Source organism: Elaeis guineensis, chromosome 9 (assembly GCF_000442705.2).
Source record: "Elaeis guineensis isolate ETL-2024a chromosome 9, EG11, whole genome shotgun sequence".
Taxonomy (NCBI): Eukaryota; Viridiplantae; Streptophyta; class Magnoliopsida; order Arecales; family Arecaceae; genus Elaeis; species Elaeis guineensis.
Genome location: NC_026001.2, coordinates 8520729 through 8534178, shown reverse-complemented (window position 1 = coordinate 8534178; position 13450 = coordinate 8520729). Strand labels below are relative to the sequence as shown.

The following is a 13450-nucleotide window of genomic DNA, read 5'->3' as shown; positions in this document are numbered from 1 at the left end:
ATATCAGAACTATCAAGCTGTTAATAAACTTGAGACATATAGAATTTCTTGGTATTATCTACAATGAAGCAACTACTGACAAAAATTATCCGACTATGATCAGATTAGATCAAAATTTATAGCATCCTTTCATTATCAATAAAATCTTCCTTATTTATAACTAATGTATTCCATCATAATATCTTTTGATTTAAAAGATTAATATTTCAAATCAATTTAATCCACCACGCTTTTGCTGTGCACTCTGATCTTAATTTATCAAATTATATAAGTCTATCAAAGAGAAAAATATCTTTATATGTTAGATCAATCCAGGATAGATCCAACCTTCAAATTTCATATAAGACTTACGGTAAAATTTTAAGTTTCTTTATCTTTACTACCTTTGGATATAGCATATAAAAATTAAATCTTGATCCACTTCCTATATTTGAAATCATTGCATAAGTTTCATCACTCTTCAAGAATCCAACATGTCTAGAATTAATTAGAGTTAACCTTAGATTTACCTTACAATCATTTAGATAATTTCTAATCAATCTTCCTTTTTAAAAGAATTAATTCTAACTTGACAAACTAGAAGAACTCAAGCCAACATCTTTAAGTAGAATCAACTTGATTATTTCTTATAGAGCTCCCTTCATCACAATCCTTATATTAATCAATAAATCCATACAAAATTTTGTCCCTTGTATAAGTCATTCAAAATTTAACACTAACAAGATATCTTAGTTCAAGTTTAAAAAAAAAATCCAAATTTGACTTGATTAATTACTACACTTCACCATCATAAGAAAAATTAAAAAAAATCTAATCCAAAGATAGTAATACGAATTATTAAAGATTTCATCATAACTTATATCATACTCTGACAAAATAAATTTTCTTCTTTAATTTAACAACAATATCAAAATACTTTTGATACACTTAGAAAAGTAAATTTTGACTTGAAATTCAATGCAACTTAAAGATCAAGGAATCATATTCAGAATATGATATTTTGAGTAACCAAAATTTTACCAAGATGTGTATCTCATATTCTCATAATAAAATTCAAGTATATTTTTCATCTAAGATTGAGTTTCATATATGACCTCTTATAGGTTCAGTGTTCAAAAATATTTCTCTCTCATATGATGTAATTTCTTCTTAGACCATACCCTAATTAACTTTCTTTGATAAATCCAAAATTCATAATGCTCAGGCAATTATCATCGAAATTAAAAAATTATCATGATCTTTAATCATATAAGTTTTACATTCCAAAATCATCTAGTATACTTAACATAACTTATCAATACCTCCCACTTCATTCCAAGGTCAACTCTTTTCATACTTAGGTCAACCTTACTAATTGAAATCTAAGATATAACTCGTCAATTCTATTATCAATATCATATGCCACTTATGCATAAATTTCATCTTAATATCTATTGATTCGAAATCTAAATATTGAATCTTCTCTTTTATATCGATCATGTTCCTCACGATCATAACCTAAGTTCAGATATCACTAAAATTATAATTCTGAATCATTATAACCTTAAACTCAAATACCACTTAAATCATATTTTCTAGTGATCATAACCTAAACTCTAATATCATTCTATCATACTTTTAATGATCATAATCTTAAACTCTGATATTATCAATCATACTCTATTGATTATAATCTCAAAGTTTTGATATCGCTTATATGACAATCTCTAGTGACCTTAAACCTGAGCTCTAGTATTGTTCTATCATATTCTCTGATATCACTTGTCACATCTATATCGCATAAGTTGATATCACTTATAACCTAAGCTTTGATATTATTCTATCACATCCTAATCATTTATATCGTAACCTCCAATGATCATAACTTAAGCTCTGATACCATTCTGTCATATTCTAATCACTTATATCATAATCCCTAATGATTATAACCTATACTCTGATACCATTTTGTCACGTCCCGAACCCAATACCCGGATCGGATACGTGATGGCCGTACACTCCTTAGAGCAAACCCTAAAGAATATGCAAAGCCAAAATAAATCATTACAACCTTAACATTCATAACAATTAATTTCAGTAATAATTCATAAAATCTTGCATAATTACAATTTAAATTTTTCAATCCTCTGATCAAGTACTATGACACTCTATCTATCCATCTGCTCACCCATAAATCTAAGCCATAGCCAATCATGAACGTCCTGTAACTCTGAGAAGAAAAAGAAAGATGAAGAGTGTGAGCTTTACAGTCCAGTAAGAATTCTCATATCACACTGATATAATAATATAATCTAAAAATAAAGATAAATAATAAAATATAAAATCTGATGTTCAATGTCTAAAATAATGCAAATATCCATAAATTTTCTGTCTTGTTAAAATAGATGCATCATCATATGTTAACAGGTGAAATACTTTTATTCAATAATTATTTCATGTCTTATCTTTTATTTCTCTTTTCATAATCACATGATTTTTAATATTTTCTTTCTGACTCTGGACTATCCAAGTCTATACCTCAGTCATCATCCGGATCGAATCTACTTAAAAAGTCTTTCAAGACTATCCCAGGATGTGCTCCTGGCCGGCTGTCCACGTACGAAAGCCCATGAGAGGCTGTCCCAGGCATAAGCTCCTGGCGGGCTGTCCCAAGCATGAGCTCCTGACCGGCTGATCCACCTGTAAGCCAGTGGAGGCTGTCCCAGGCATAAATCCTGACCGGCTGTTCCACATGACAAGGCTAGTCTATACCATATATCTCTTTCTTTTCATTTAATCATTATGTATTAATTTCATCAAATCAATTCCGACTTGTATTATGATCAATTCAGATATGTCATACCCATATAATTATGCCATCAATCGCTGATACATATGTATTGATATAACATACTCATGCTCAAAATCATATAAATAAATAACAGTGTCTCAGGTATAATAAATTCATCGATCTCAAATCCGACGAAGCAAAACCAATGATGCAAGACCAACAGTAAAATAGCATATATATTATAGTGATCATATACAAAGATTCTTATTTTTACCGGTGACTGATCCAAGCACAGAAATCAATATTCTTTTTGATTTATGAATTTCTTTAACAAAATATTCTACTTGATATCATATGCAGACAATCATCTCTTCATAACCCTGATCAATATAAGAATCACATATAGAGAAATTACCGATAATCGATCCTGATAACACAAATTAAGAACCTCTCTTAGGATTAATCAAAATTAAGAATTGTCTAAGTATCAGGATCCTCCACTGATCCATAAGACTTTTAGAGAGAGAAAATCCATGAAGAGAGAGAAAATTCTAGAGAGAGAAAGTGGAGAGAGAAATTTTGTATCCTTCAAATGAGACAATCATGGTCAAGATCATCAGAGGTCCTATCAGGATGACTTAATATGAATCAAATATTATAAATTTTGAATAGAATCGGACTGGGATCAGATCTACTGCATGAATTTTGGAGCAATCTCAAATCATCATATTTTTATTTCAAATTTATCCTAGGATCTGTGATGCAATCAGAGAGAGAGTAGAAAGACCTTAGAGAGATAAAATTTATAAAGAGAGAGAAAGATCTAGAGAGAGAAAATAGAGAGAGAAAATATAGAAAGAAGGTAGAGAGAGGAGAGAGAAAGGAGAGAGAGAAATTTTTTTCTTTCTTCTTTTTTTTATATATTTTTATTTTTTTCTTTCTCTTTTTTTTTCTTTTTCTTTTCCTTCTTCTTTTCTTTTTCTTCTTTCTTTTTCCTTTTCCTCGTCCAAAACAGGGGCATCGTCCCCCTCCATCTCCTCTCACCCTCATGCGGTCAAGGAGGGCCGACTCCGGCCATCCTCCGACAGCAGCCGACGGCGACGCATCCACAGCTCCGATGACAGCCCCAACGGTAGCTGTTGCCGGTAGCACACGGGGAAGAAAAATAAGAAAAACAGGGATGGCCCTGTTCTTCTCCAATTCGACGGCTTGCCGTCAGTTGCCAGCAAAAGAAGAATGCCTAGGAAGGAAGAAGAGTAGGAAAGGAGCTTACTTTGCTCCGACGGTCGAGAAGAACTCCGACGACCTCCTTTTTCCCCATCTAAGAACTCACGGATCCTCTTGAAAAAATTCCTCAAATTTCTTAAAATCTCTTCAAAATACCTTTTGTAGATACCTAAAAAAGGGAAGAAGGGTTTATAGGGGAGATTTCCTACCCTTACTCGGACTCCATGGGTCCGATTTCACCAGGGTCGGAGGGTCGGAGTCTTCCTCCTCCTCCCGTCGGCTTTGTTTTGGGCTCTCCAAAATTTGCCGGGCCCAAGAGCCCTATGGGCTGGGCAGTGACACATTCAATCTTTTCCGAAATAGATATTCTTAGAAACACCTTCTCATATAATCCATATCCTCAGTGAACTGAATTCCTTTTTATAACATGTGCTTCTATCTTTGTCTCTCTTCGAAACTAGATTTAGCAAATCTAATAAACAAAACTTCAAATCTTACAACTGACTGAGTCGTCCAGCAACGTGCTTAATGAAATCCTCATCAAAAACAATACAATGCCCGTTTCTGAAGCGAAGGGGCGAAAGTGGATGGCCATGTAGAGAGTAGGACCAGAGGCGCACTTCAATTGGTCCTAATTCATGAAAGGACGTCTTTTCTGAAAAAACTCAGGAAAGGACGTGAAAAGTGGACTCCCCACAAACGGCAAGTATATGTCAAGGAGTGTAGGGTAATTTGCATGAACCTAAGCATAAGATAGTGCGTCTTGAACCAAAAGTTTCAACCTGCCGTGCCTTCGACTCATATGAGAACATGATGCTCTTGACGACTCACATACGGCTCGTTCTATCTCGCACGTCATTTTACTTTGGTCATGGTGCATGATGGTGATAGATGGTGGACGGTAAATGCAAATGGAGCTACAACCCAAAGGTCCACTCCACGTACAATTTTAGGGGAGGTTCTGTTTTGTACCCTCAGGACATATCCAAATTATGAGACAAAGTGACTCTGATTGGATATGCTCCCACTGTTCTTCTAAAAAATCAAAAGATAAGTTTAGAAACAATCTTTGTTACTTACAATATAAATGGCTTAACATGACATGATTTTATGTTAAATTTAATCTAGGTCGCTATACTTTGCTATGGCAATATATGGCGGCCAGTGCGATAAGTATGTGGATTATATGTTAGGGTTCTCCCTCAATTACAATTATCCTATGGATTTCACTTTTAATGTAGGACTTACTAGTTTTGTTTTGTTTTAAAATTGAATTTTCTTCACATTCACATGTTTGGCATCGAGTGTCAGATGTGATAATCCAAACTTTTGTTTAAGTGTTTTTTTTTTTTTTTGGTGACAAAACTTTTGTTTAGGTGTTTGAGTTAGTATCCTGAGACTAGTTTGGGTTTTGTCGGTATAGTTCACTAAACTGTGTCATAGAAATAAGTTATCCTATTTCGTCAAAAAAAATTTGGTGGCTCTGTGTTCATGCACAGAGTTCTCCTATTTCGTCAAAAAAAAAAAAAAAAAAACTTATCAGACTTGGCCGGATCTGGCGGTTGTGAAAGAGCTTGTAATAGGATCTTAGAATTGAGAAAGAGTTCCAAAGTTTTCCAAGTTAGTTTTGGGTTAGGATAACTAAAGTTAAGGATGAAATTGATAGTTTAGTTCTAGTTGGAATGGAGTTTTATGATACGACTTACTCAAGAGATATTTATATATATATTATATTAATAAATGAAAGAAGAATATGTTATTTCAGATTTTATCTGTCAAATTTTATAACTAGAATATACTTAATTAGCTCCTCTCAAAATTGAGATAATTATAATTGATTTAGTTAGACGTAGAAGACATGATATAGACTGTAATGGGTTACAAAGGTTGGTTTTAGTATAGGATAACTAAAAGTAAGAAAAGGATAAAATTTATAGTTTAGTCTAAGTTTGAATGGATTTTAATGGTACAGCTTAACTATAGGACATTTATATTATATGTCTAAAGTAAAGTGGCATGTTTATAATATTCTATCCTTGAAAAGTGCAAAAAGATATGATTAAGAAGTTAAAGATATAATCCATGTGGGTCTCAATTTATTTCTTTTGCCAACCCAATTTCCAATCAACTGGGTTCATTTTAAAATTTAAAACAAATAAAAGTGTTGATCCTTCTTATCTAATCTGCATGTTTTGTCTCGCTTATCCTCCAATTTTAAATTCATTTTTGTTAATTTATTTTTTTAACATGCACTTCACATGTTCAATATTACTATATAGTGAGTGCGTCGATTATGCAAGTTCCTACTGATATATTTGGCAATTAAAGAGGATTCTTTAATTAAAAAATTATGATCATGTGCATATTATATATCTTCCATCTCCTTCTTTTTCCATGTTATCCCACTATATTATTTGCATAACACTGAACCCACAAGTTTCTATAATTAGTATTAGAGCAGGAAAATGTGTATGTTCTGTAGATTGAACAAGTGCCATCAAAAAAATTGAGGTATCAACAAGCACTCCATGCAATTAGAGATCAAATATGGGGATTCTATCGCCACTGCCGAAGTTTGATGAAAAAACTTCAAACACTGAAAGATCAACATATAATATTTTTTCACATCCAAAGGATTGATGAAAGTGATCAAGTAGGGCTACATTGAGGTGGCCAAAGAGTTGAAGTTTGAGATGCTACCTCAAACACTAAAGAGGATGCTAATAGCTGATCAGAAGAATGGCAAAGGCTTTGCGTTGCATCTACCAAGTGGTACATAAGTTGATCTTTGTGAAGTCATAAAGGCAGAAAAAGCCAAAGAAGTATGGGACATTCTAGAGAAGATAAGCAGCAATGTCCAAAAGGAAGAAGAGAAACCAAAACAAGTTAAGAACTAGATGAGATTGTGTCGACCCCATACATGATGAGGAGATTGCAATCATAGTATGTTGCAATATAAACTGATTCCTTTTGCATTAGCCTATGGGGCTCCTTTATCAATTATAGCTTATGAATCAGTCACTCTCTCTCACACAAACAAAAGAAGAAGAAAATATGATTATCAATTTTAATTAGAAATGTATGTATGAGTTCTCATGAAATATCTCTTTGCTGAAATGTTTAAGATGCAAAGTGCTTACCATAAATATTCATCAATTGCTTCTCGATTCGCCATGTGTTTTAGTACTAGCCATTATACACATCCAAAACTTGCTAGTTATCTTTCTTTTTACATCATCATGACCATCTATCTCACCGCTTGAGCAAAACAATTATTCTCATATGCAAATATGCTAAATTAAAGATTTAATATGGCCACATCTCTTTTATTAGTTTCAATAGAATTCTTCTAAAATGTAGGACTCTTTTTTCATCCATTGTAATTATTCATGCACCTTTTTCTAATTTAGAAGTACCACCATCCCAAATTTGCAAGGTCTAAACTCTAAGCTTTCTCAGCGATTAGATTGAAGGGTGCTTACCATCAAACCTTAGCCTTGTTAGCGATGTATCATCCGTGCACTTGATTAAGTCATTAGTTTACATACACATTTTATGCCTGTCCAATTTAGATCAATCCAATTCTCCAAACATATTCTCTATGGTTAGATTTGGTTCGGGAATAAGAAAAAAAATGAAAAGGCAATATTATGTCTATTATGCACAGTGTGCTACCAGTTCTTTTGTTTATGTTTAGCTACAATTTTTAGAATAATAATTTTTAAAAATAGAGACAAGTATAAATAACAGCTTCATGCTAAAAGTAAGTAATGCTAGTTTTTTTTTTTTCTTTCTTGAAATAGCTATGCATGATGTTGATACAAAAATCTATTTCGAGGTCGGATCGATTGGAGTTAGGCGGTAACGGTAGGTCGGCGACAGTCGGACAGCGATAGCAGGACCTGCAAGAAAAGTTTCTGATCGGAAGTGGCTCCGATAGAGATCTTCTGATACTCAAGTTAGAATTTCGGTAACAGATGAAAAAGAATGAGCATGTTGAGAGAGAGAAATTTCATACTTAGAAGATCTCTCTTGGTCCTTTATTTATGGATGGAAGCTAAAAAGCCATGTAACCGTCTGAAAAAATCATGGAGCCAATTCAGGCGCGACGTGGTGAGACTCCTGATTAATGAGATAGTTATTGTACCTATCTTTTCTATTCTAGAGTCAACTGGATGTCGTGATCATTTGAATTTTGAAAGAGCCAATAAGACCAGCTTCTTACAGGGTTGGCTAGCTGAAGTAAATAACATGGCCGTGGATCGGATCAAAAAAGGAGTAGAAAAAAATCCTCAAAGATCTTTTTGTCCTCATTGAATATCCTCGAAGATCGTGTCTGACCTTCTGCACATCTCAATTTGGATGGGTAATATTGTCCTATAGTACATGAGGGCCGTATTTATTAATGACATGGGATTCTAAAATTTGCTGATCAATAAAACCAACTCTCCGTTGGATCGGTAAAAATGGACTATTAAATTAAGGACCGTGACCAAGAGTCGGAAGGAATCTGAAACAAATGAATTACAAGAAGCTGGCGGGGCCCGATGTGTCTTTGCATATTTCACATCTTCGGTCAGGACAAAATCACCCCCAACACATGCTGTAAGCACGTTTAACCTATGATCATTCCTTTACTAATATCCAATTTTTAAAATTATTTGATAAAATAAAATTTATTCCTAATCTTATGCTATTCTTTTCCTAAACCAAATGCTACCAATGGGCTGAGTCCTTCGCAAGCACATTTATGTTGGAAAAAATATGTTTTTGCGCATGCCAAGTTGCCGACATGACCGTTGACCCACTCCAGAATCCGTCAACCAAACCTCCTTCCAATGATCAAAAACACCCAATGAGAACAAACCTCCGTGGCCCAGGCACCTTATAACCAAACTGTAGCCTCCACATATCCCACACTCCGACCATCTCAAACGGTAAAATCCAAGGATCCGGTACTCCCAAGATAAGATAACACCAACATTCCCCTCCACAACTAGACTCCCGGACCCAATCCCAACTCAATCCCACCCATTTACCCCAATCATTGCACCCAAGCCGCCAGGACCACCCACCACTCTGAATCCCCAGAGTGACCCCACCCAACTCTCTCCCTACCTCCCCTTTTCCCTCACTCTTTTCCAAAAGGTCCCAATGGCAGCAACCCGTGGCTCACACCATTCCAGCCAATTCTCATCAATTTCCACAGGAAATCCAACCATCTTTTTTTCAGATTCAACCCTCATGCCATGATCAATGCTTCTGGTTAATCATGATTAGTAATTAATAAAAAATCAGCTGATGTGTAGAGTTTTTATTGACTTTACCTACGGTGAAATGAATCTATCTAATAATTTCTTGCTCCCATAGATTTTGTTCTGAAATCAACTACCATTCATTAATTCCCTTGAACTTTGATAGTCAACTATTACAAGTTTACAACCAACAACAGCAAGAGAAACTGAAATAGTAGCACATAACAGCAACAAAGAGTAAAAAGTGGCAGCCTTGAGATTAATTAGTAGCTGGTCTTGAATGGCCGATAGACTTTGAGATCGGTGACAACTCCGGCGATGGAGCCGACGGCGGCGGAGATGGAGACGATGAGGCAGGCGATGCTCAGCATCTGTAGGCATACCCACCTGGTGCTCCACTTGGGACCTTCTTCTGGGCTATGTACATCTCTATGGGGAAGTAGACAGTGAGCGGCCAGAAACTGAGCGCGCCAAGGAGGCCGACGACGTCGTTGAAGAAGGGAGGAGCATGGAGACGAGGGTGGTGAGGACGACGAAGTTGGAGCGCCACACGAGGCGGAAGAGGTTGAGGTTGTAGGACCTGGTGGAGCGAGGGGAATTCTAATCTCCTTGGTGATGAAGGTGGACTTGGGCCAGGTTTGGCGTGCCCACTTCTCGATGAAGGCGAAGAGGGGCTGGCAGAAGACCTGGTAGGCGCCGACGAGGTGGATGACGATGGCGGCGTTGGCGATGTCGAGAAGCCAGAAGGGGTTGTAGAAGCCGAAGCCGGTGAGGAGGTTGCCGGGAGCCTGGTCGCCGAATGCGGCATAGCCCATGCAGCCACAGAGCATGTAGAAGAACGTCGTCACCGCCACGCTTAGTAGTGTGGCCTTCTTCATCACCTTGGCCTCCGACGGCGGCGGCGCCTTTATTGTGTCCTGAAGTAGAACCAAACAAAACCAATGCTTTAGTTATATGATAGCTGAAACAGAGTATATACAGAACATGGTATAAGTTACTGTTTGATTGGATTTGAATTGTTTACCTGGATTTCAATGAGGATGATGGAGAAGGAGTAGGCGAAGGCAATGTCGCCCAAGGCTTGGAGGCTATGCCAGATCTTCTGGGTTTCGGTGACGGTGCCGATGCTGATTCCAGTGAGACTGCCTTTGAAACCTTTATTCTCTGTTTGAAAAAAAGAGCAGAAAAGAACAGGGAGATCAGGATGTGGCAAACGGAGAAAAATTTATGTGGTAGTTTGAAAAATTTTATTAGCTTTAGCTGGCCCCGAAAGGTTTACCAATGGTCTGGGTGATGCCGAGACCGAGGCCGATGGAAGAGTAGGTGAAGGACATGACAGCGGCGACAATGGAAAGCCACCATATCTGATCGAAGTCGGGAATCTGGGAGAATATGATCTCGAACACACCGAATATAATCATGTAAGGATTGCTGGATGTATGGCAGGGACTTTTGTGGCCTTTTGCATGGAAGCAGTTGGACCTCCAGATTGCCCTGTTCCCAAAATTCAAAACATCCAATTAGAAAATAAGAGGTTCAACCTTTTTGTAGAGAAAGAGTAAGAAAGACTATTTCCCACTCTACTCACATCATGCTAATGGACGAAGCGATGGTGTAACCAATGGCGACTCCAAAGAGATTAGCGTATTGGATGAATCCACAAAACTTGACCTTAAATCCCCCTGTTTGTTGAAATTTAAGAAGAAAAAGCAAAAAAGTGAGTTATAGAATAAAAAAATTTCATCTTGATGATGTCATTAGTTAGGGAAAGAAAGGAATGGGAACAAACCAAGGTAGGCATGAACGGCGTCCATGTAGGTGTAGTTGCGCTTGCCCGTGATGAGATCGCCGGAGCGATAGCAGTCAGCGAGAAGAGTAGAAGTGTAGTAGATAACGAAGGAGAAGAGGAGCATGACGGCAGGGCCGGCGACCCATCCGAGCTGCGCGATAGCCCAGGCCAGCGACAGCACGCCGGAGCCGATGACTGCCGTGATAATATGCGCGCTCGCCGTCCACAGAGTCCCTGAAAGTTCCCACCTTTTCATTCAGAAACATGAAGAATCATGGATTCAAAGCGTGACAGAAGAACAAAGTTTGGATTTTTACCAGTCCTTTTAATCCGGCCGTCCTCGTCGTACAACTTGGAGCCTCCCTGGAGCTGCTGCTGCTGGCCCAGTTCTACGGAGACCTCCATCGCGGTGAAACTTGCTTGCCGGCTGTACTTCTCTGCACCGTTCTCGCCCATCTTATTCCCCAGCAACAGAGAAACACGCAGGAAGGTAGAGAGAACAAGTGAGACGCTCTACGGTTTGAATTCAAAATACGAGCAGAGCCAAGCTAGAGACAGGGTGAAAGAAAGAAGTCAGAGAAATTTAAGACGCCGGACCACAGAGTAGCCTCCGTTCCTCACTAGGTATCACTCTGGGCTACCTAACGCTCTCCTAACGCAGTGCCCAAGGCACACAATCCCAGAAAAAGAGATAGCTCGGGATTGGAAGGTATACCACGGAAATAAGAATAGTTCACGGTTTATAATATAAAACCCAGTCTAGAGACCTATCGACCCAGCAAAACTGCCAACTAAATTGAGAAACAGGGAGCAGAAATAGAGAAGATGGGGAATGGAATGGTGGAAGAGGGCTTGGGGTCTTGGGCTATATATAGACGCGGGGAAGCCAAAAGAACTTTTTAAAAGCTACAAGGTGACAAGGTACCCATTCTCTTAGACGCGGGGAAGCCAAAAGAATTTATTAAAAAGCTACAAGGTGACAAGGTACTAGACTTGAGTCAATGAGAGGGAGGTCCAAACTTCCACTATGGTTTCCCTTTCACATTTCAAACCTCATCTCTTTCTCTAGTATCCCTCTCTCTCTATCTATCTCTAAGAGCCTCAGAGGAGTCAATGGGCGTGGGCTTGCTCTCTATCAAATCGTATCAAACCTTTATGTTTCCAAGCCAATCAGGGAAGCACGAAATCACCAAACTGAGAGGTAGAAACCAAAAGCGAGGAGGAGGAGGAACGTTGGGAAGTGTAGAAGATATCTACTTTCTTGCTTACCTTTTGCATTCTCCACTGTCGAGGCTACCAGCTGCTTCTCCTATTGCTGCTGCTACTCCGTTCGGAAGCAGAAGAATTGGAGAAGTAGAAGAACAAGGAGAATGAGGTGAGAGGAGTCCTGGTAGGGAAAGAAGAGGCCGAGTTAAGAGTCTCTCTTCTCTAGGAACGGAAGCTGGGGTGCTCGCTTGATTTATATGGGGATGAGATGAGGTTTGGGGAATGGCAGCAGTGGCAGAATATTGCAGAGCTTTGCACGTGTGTAGCCCTTGGTCCATTCTTGTTGGGAATAAGGTTCCCTTGTGGCTACATAATTAATGGTTGTTGTGTGTCTACTCTTCTGAGTGAAGAAGTAAAACGGCATTTAATATATGTTGGGGTGGTAACAAATATTGTTTTCGGCTGCTAAGTAATTCGGTCATACATTGATAGATATATAACGAAGAGAGGTGCAAGAATTCTATGACTTTTTAAAGTTCGTTTACATCGAAGTTATGGAACTGTTACCTCGAGCTTTGTAACTTGTAACAACATTTGCCACTATATAAATTGATATTCTGTTATTAGCACATACATGCATCTTGACAAACAAATTTTGTCAGAATCTAAAAAATAAAAATAAAAAATAAAAAAGATGACCATTTTTATATCAATTTTGTCCGAATCTAAAAAACCATTAAAAAAGATGAGCAATCCTTCTAAAAATTGAAAATAAAATGAATTTCTATACAAACTAGCTGTATACCTGCCTAGCAGGGGATTAGGTATGCATATTTTGGGTTTATGAACATCACTAAGTTTGGATTAAGTTATAAATTATAAGTAGTGCAATGATATTTTCATATGAGATTATAAAATAATGACTTTTTTATTATAAATTATAAGTAGTGCAATGATATTTTCATAATTAATTTGTTAAATGTCGCCCATGTACGTAATTATAGAATCAAATATAAATTTTTCAATATGCATGTGACACAATTATAGATCTAAAATCAAGAAGAGTACAATTAGCATTAAGACATCATCAAGAGAATGAAGTTCAGCAAGCAGAATGTGTTTGTTAGCTTACAACGAAGTGAAGTGATGAATCATAAATAATTAATGAATATTTTCATGATGGATTTGCAGGAACATGAAGTT

At 37.3% G+C, this 13450-nt stretch overlaps 1 pseudogene; it reads right to left on the bottom strand.

Moving 5' to 3' along the window:
- Positions 1-9368: 9368 nt before the first annotated feature.
- LOC105051783 (amino acid permease 3-like) lies at positions 9369-11738 on the bottom strand (annotated as a pseudogene).
- Between the last annotated feature and the right edge of the window lie 1712 nt (positions 11739-13450).